Below are 5,859 nucleotides of genomic sequence, written 5' to 3'. Positions count from 1 at the left end.
CTAACTCAGATGTAAATTTGAAGAAATTATTAACTAATTAATTAAACTTAAAAAAAATCAAACAAACAAACAAGCAGAAATACACCCATAAATACAGGGAACAAATTGGTGGTTGCCAGAGGGTAAGCATGGGCAAAATGGGTGGGGGGGGGAGAGAGGGGTCCAGGCTTCCAGATGTGCAACAAAGAAATCTCAGGGATCAAAAGTACGACATCAGGAATATAGCCAATGGTACTGTAGCCGTGTCATGCAGTGACAGGTGGTAGGTATACTTGTGAGCACCGGGTAACGTGTAGCCTTGTCGAGGTCACATCAAACGGGCGGTAAAGGAGGGAGTATAAGGAACCTGGAAGCAGATTGCCACCCTCAGCTCAGAACTGGTGCCACAGAGAAACTTTGTTGGGGCACCTGGGTGGCTGAGCTGGTTAAGGGTCAGACTTCAGCTCAGGTCACGATCTCGCGATGGGTGCATGGGATCGAGCCCTGCGTGGGGCTCTGTGCTGACAGCCCAGAGCCTGCTTGGGATTCTCTCTCTGCCCCTCCCCCACTCACATGTGCACACGTTTTCACCTGAGCGCACGCTCTCTCTCAAAACAAATAAAGGTTAAGAACAAAATTATGTTTTTAAAGGTGAATATTCACAGGTACGGACCGACTTGAAAAATTCTTTCAAACTTTAGAGGAAAAGAACAAAGAAACCAAAAACATGATGAAAGAAAAGCATAGTCATGGAGGGCACCGAAAGGCCATAACTGTACCTTTTTTTTATTATTATTATGGTGCGAAGACAGTAGAAACTTAAAAAAAAAAAATCGTGCCACTTAAAATTAATTTAGGTAAACTCAGAGGAGCATGAGAAACTTCTGGAATCAGAAACCATGAAGAAATATTTCTAAATATGAAATGCAAACAAATATAAAACATCAAGGTTATCAGATGAATGTATTGGGTTAAATTGGTTGAAGTTTTGCTTTGCTCATGGACTTGAATATTTCCTGAAGCAAATCCTTAGGAATAGGATCACCAACAAATACAGATATTTACAAGATGCTGTTAGAAGCATGAGCCAACAACGAAGAATCTGCAAAAGTAAACATTCATACAGAAGAAAATTCTATAAAACCGTTATGTCAAGGTTTGATTTTGAATAGTGAACTAAGACATGACTTTTGTCTGCTTTTTTACTTGTCTGTGTCTTTTTTTCCTTTTTTAACACCTAATACGTGTAACTTGTATCATAATAACAAAATGTAATTTAAATTTTTTTTTAACGTTTATTTATTTTTGAGACAGAAAGAGACAGAGCATGAATGGGGGAGGGTCAGAGAGAGGGAGTCACAGAATCTGAAACAGGCTCCAGGCTCTGAGCTGTCAGCACAGAGCCCGACGCAGGGCTCGAACTCACGGACCGAGAAATCATGACCTGAGCCGAAGTCGGTCGCTTAACCGACTGAGCCACCCAGGCGCCCCACAAAATGTAATTTAATAAGCAGGTGTATGGAAGGTAATTGCAGCCAAACCATTACTGGGTCTTTTCTGGAAAACCTCGTCCATGGTGAAAACAACTTGCTTAATTCTGAAGGGCTAAGTTAAAAGAGAGCTTGACTCCCAGCCAGACCCTCACAATCAATGAGCCTCATCATGGTGGCCAGCCTCCATCGACCCCCAATATCCCTGCCTCCTGGTGTTCTTGCCGTGAGATAGCTCTCCTCCCACACTGTAAGAGGGTTGGTCTGTGAGACCGACAGAATACGGCAGAAGATAATGTATGTCACTTCTGAGATTAAGTTATAAAAGACAACTTCATCTTGGTTATCCTCTTTCTTTCAGGTCAGTTGCTCTGGGAGAAGTCAGCTGCCATGTCATGAGCAATCCTCTGGAGAGGCCCATGCAGCAAGGAATTAAAGCTCTGGCCAATGGGCATGTGAGCACACCATCTTGGAAGTGGTTCCTCCAGCCCCAGTCAAGCCTTCATATGATGCATGTCCAGCTGACATCCTGACTGAAACCACATGAGAAACCTTGAGCCAGAACCACCCAGTTAGACCACACTTGGGTTCCAGACCCTCAGAAATGATGTGAGATAATAATAGTTTGTTGCTTTAAGCTGCTAAGTTTGGGAGTAATTTGATCCACAGCAATAGATAACCAATATACCCTTTCAACCTGGATCATGAGCTTTAAAACACCAGGAAGAGGTAAGATAACAGGAAGGGGGGCAAAGGAGGATGAGGGGGATGTCTTTGAGAGGGAGCAGAGTTCTTGAGGAAGTAATTATATCTTCAACCATCGCTCCCATGCCATGATGTATGGGGACTCTTGACCTGTCTTCTCAAACTGGTGAGCTCCAAGGGAAATATGTCTGTGAGGTAGGAGAGTCTGGAATGGGGACACGTAACCCCTTTTTTTCTGGAGTCACTTATTGGCAGTTGGCACCCCGCTGGTGTATATGCAGTTGTGGGGTATTGCACTTGGCAGAAAGAGGATGGAGCCTCATGCCTGGCATTTCATACAAGAAGACCCTTAGAAGAAGTTCTGCCATCTTGGGTAAAGGTGGACTGAGTCAGGAAAGCCAGCCTAGGTGACCAAGGAGGGAGTCTCCCCCCTGATAGTCAGAGTGGCTGAGGGTCTGCAAGCTTGACCACCAGTCTTTGAAGGTCCACCCAGCCTGGGACTTTGGACAGACGTACTGTCAGGGTCATTGCCTACACCAAGGATGGCATCACAGCTGAATCCTACCTGGATTCCCCACACAGGTTGATCCAGACAAGTGAGCCGGACACTGAGGGAGGGACTGGCCAAACAGAGAAGGCTGGCCTCGCAGAGAAAGGAGAGATCCTTGTCACTTCCCACAAGGGGACCCTTGGAGCAGACAGGAGGGGCTGTTAGGAGGAAGGGAAAGGGCACCAATGGACAAGGCTGTCTTCTGCTTCCCGAGCCCCGGGCAGGGGGTCTGAACCAGACTGCAATAGAAAATACCGATATCTGAATGTGACAGAATGTTTTCTTGAAATGAAACTATTTAAAACTGGAAGTGGCTGGACATAGCTGATATTTATAAGACCGGGCTAACTTCATGTTTTCCACTGCTGAGCAGGAATCGGTTTTTGTTTTTTGTCTTTTGGGTTTTTTTTTAGAGAAAAGGAAGTACGTTTAAAAATAAAGCAAACCTTTTGTTGGCACAGGGCTAGATGGAGACCATTCAATTAAAGCTATTAAATGAGCAGTGAGACCTGAGGCATATATCCGACTTCCTCTTGAATGTTAGGTTGGTCAAGTTCCCTATGCGGGCACGCTGCATTCTTCCAAACACTTCCGCAATTATAAACGCAGATTAAAAAAAAATTGTTTAGAGTCTCTTGCCCCTTGTGAATACCATTCCTTCTCCGACTCTACACCAACTGTCCAACGGAAACTTTTGTGATGGTGTGGGAATGTCTTGTGTCTGCCCTGTCCAATATGGCAACTGCTCACCGCACGTCCCTACTCAGTGCTGATGCCAAACAAGGGACTGACTTTAAAATTGTATTTTTTAAAAGATTTTTTTAAAGTTTTTATTTATTTATTTGAGAGAAAGAGAGAGAAGGATAGGGACAGAGACAGAGTGAGAGAGAGAGAATCCCAAGCAAGCTCCACACTGGCACAGAATCCAACATGGGGCTTGATTTCACGAACGTGAGATCATGACCTAAGCCAAAATCAAGAGTCGTATTAGCATAACCGACTAAGCCACCCTGCTTCCCCTAAAACTGTATTTTCACTAATATAAATGTACACAGCCAGATGTGGTTAGTGCTACCATATTGGACAGAGCAGTGAGAAAGGGAGTCAGACATATTTCTTTCTACTGAACTTTTGGAAATCTGGTTTCCGACATCTGGGGAGCATCTTTGTTGGTTTGCAATCTCGGATTCCGCAGAGACAGGGACACATTGGCTCAAGAGTTCTGACACTTCCATACCACCCACCAAATTCTTCCTGATGTGTCCTCAGAATCAAATTAAGGAGAGCATTCACAGTAATGTCTACATGGGGAAAATCTGAGCACAGACTGGATTCCGACAACATTAAGAAATTACTTAGGTCATTTCAAAGAGGGATTCAGGGACTAAAACCAAGAGCTCTTCACTCTATGACCAAATATTGAAGTTTTCCATTGGATGTAATCGTTACTCGACCAACAGGGCTGTGGTTTCCTGAGGAGATGGAAGATAAAAAAGAAACAAATTACTAAAATTGCACGCTGCCATATTTGCAGATAAAATAATGTGCTCTCTATATTTGCTTTAGATAATGGAGTGAGGCGTGGACAGAGGAAATAAGATTGGTTGATAATTGTTGAAGCCTTGTGATGGGTTCATAGCTTCCCTTAGATTAGTCTCTCTCATTTGACATGTGTGTACTTTTTTTAATTAAAAAAGTTAAGAGCTTTAAACAAAATGTGAAAGTGCCTCTATTATGATATTAAGTAGAAGGGTAAAAAGAGGGGCGCCTGGCTGGCTCAGATGGTGGAGGGTGCAACTCTTGATCTCAGGGTTGTGAGTTCAAGCCTCATGTTGGGTGTGGAGCCTACTAAAACAAACAAACAAACAAACAAACAAACAAACTACTAAGAAAAAGAAAAGAAGGGTAATATGCAAGCCACAGAAGTCTAAGCACACAATAAAATGAGGAATTTACACAAATGAAAGGAAATACACAACATAATGTAGTGGTTAGGATCCAGATGGCTGAGTTCAAATCCTGGCTAGAACACTGACCTCATTTCGGGAATTTTTTTAGCTTTGCTCAATCTCCATCTCCTTATCTATGGAATGAGGATCATTCTGGAATGTCCCTCTTAAAATTGCAGTGAAGAGTAAGTGAACCTATTTATGAAACACTTGGCCAGCATCTGGCATGAAAGTCCTATCCCTTATTCTGGGACATGGATTTATAAGTGACCCTATATCGTGGCCTTTGGGACATATGTTAGGAAAGCATCGTCTAGAAGCTTCCTCGGGCCTGGTGGGGAGGGGGGTGGGGCAGGTGGAGCGGGGTCTTGTGTCTGTGTTAGTCCTGACCCAAAAGCCTTCCACACTGATGGGTAGACCTTCTTCTTTTTATTTATTTATTTTTAAGTTTTTTAATTAATTTATTTTTTGAGAGAGAGCACAAGTCGGGGAGGGGCAGAGAGAGAGGGAGAGAGAGAATCCCAAGCTCGAACTCACGAACTGTGAGATCACGACCTGAGCCGAAATCAAGAGTCGGACGCTTAACTCGGACTGTTTAAGTAAACTCTACACCCAACATGGCGGGGTTGAACTCATAACCCCGAGATCAAGAGCCACATGCTCTACCAATGGAGCCAGCCAGGCGCCCCTGACAGACTTTCTTTGCAGGAGCTGTTACACACTTTGCCCTTTCCATTAGATTTGCATCTTTTAAACAACATGTATCCTTCCGTTGGCCCTGCTAGTCATGAATCCCCTCCAAGTGGCAGTGATGTTTATGAAATTACGTTTTGCTTCTTTCAGTAACATGAAAATCTTGCCTTATCCATTCCCTATACCCTTTGCATTGGGAGATACACCTGTAAAACCATAAAGTTCTAGTCTCTATTTTTGTTCAGGAATAATGACACTGTCTCTGTTATCTGTTCTGGACTGTTGCACCAAGACTGTTTTCCATTTTCTCCTCAAGTATCCGTGGCAGTAAGTCGACTGAAACTACACTAAACCAGAGGGCTGGGAGGGAGAATATTGGCTTGTATAGTTGAAAAGTCCAAGCAATAGGGTTAGCTTCAGGCACGGTTAAATCCAGGTGCTGTAATGTTTTAAGGTGTTTCTCTCTCTCTCCATCATCAGGCTCAGCTTTCTG

At 43.6% G+C, this 5,859-nt stretch overlaps 1 non-coding gene across 1 annotated transcript; it reads left to right on the top strand.

Annotated features, from left to right (window-relative positions):
- Positions 1-4,081: 4,081 nt before the first annotated feature.
- LOC113596007 (small nucleolar RNA SNORA25) lies at positions 4,082-4,212 on the top strand. Its single transcript, XR_003416713.1, has one exon. It is a non-coding gene; the product is annotated as a small nucleolar RNA SNORA25 (small nucleolar RNA).
- Positions 4,213-5,859: the final 1,647 nt, after the last annotated feature.

Source organism: Acinonyx jubatus, chromosome E1, assembly GCF_027475565.1.
Source record: "Acinonyx jubatus isolate Ajub_Pintada_27869175 chromosome E1, VMU_Ajub_asm_v1.0, whole genome shotgun sequence".
In the NCBI taxonomy this organism is placed as follows: Eukaryota; Metazoa; Chordata; class Mammalia; order Carnivora; family Felidae; genus Acinonyx; species Acinonyx jubatus.
This window is presented reverse-complemented; position numbering and strand designations above follow the sequence as displayed.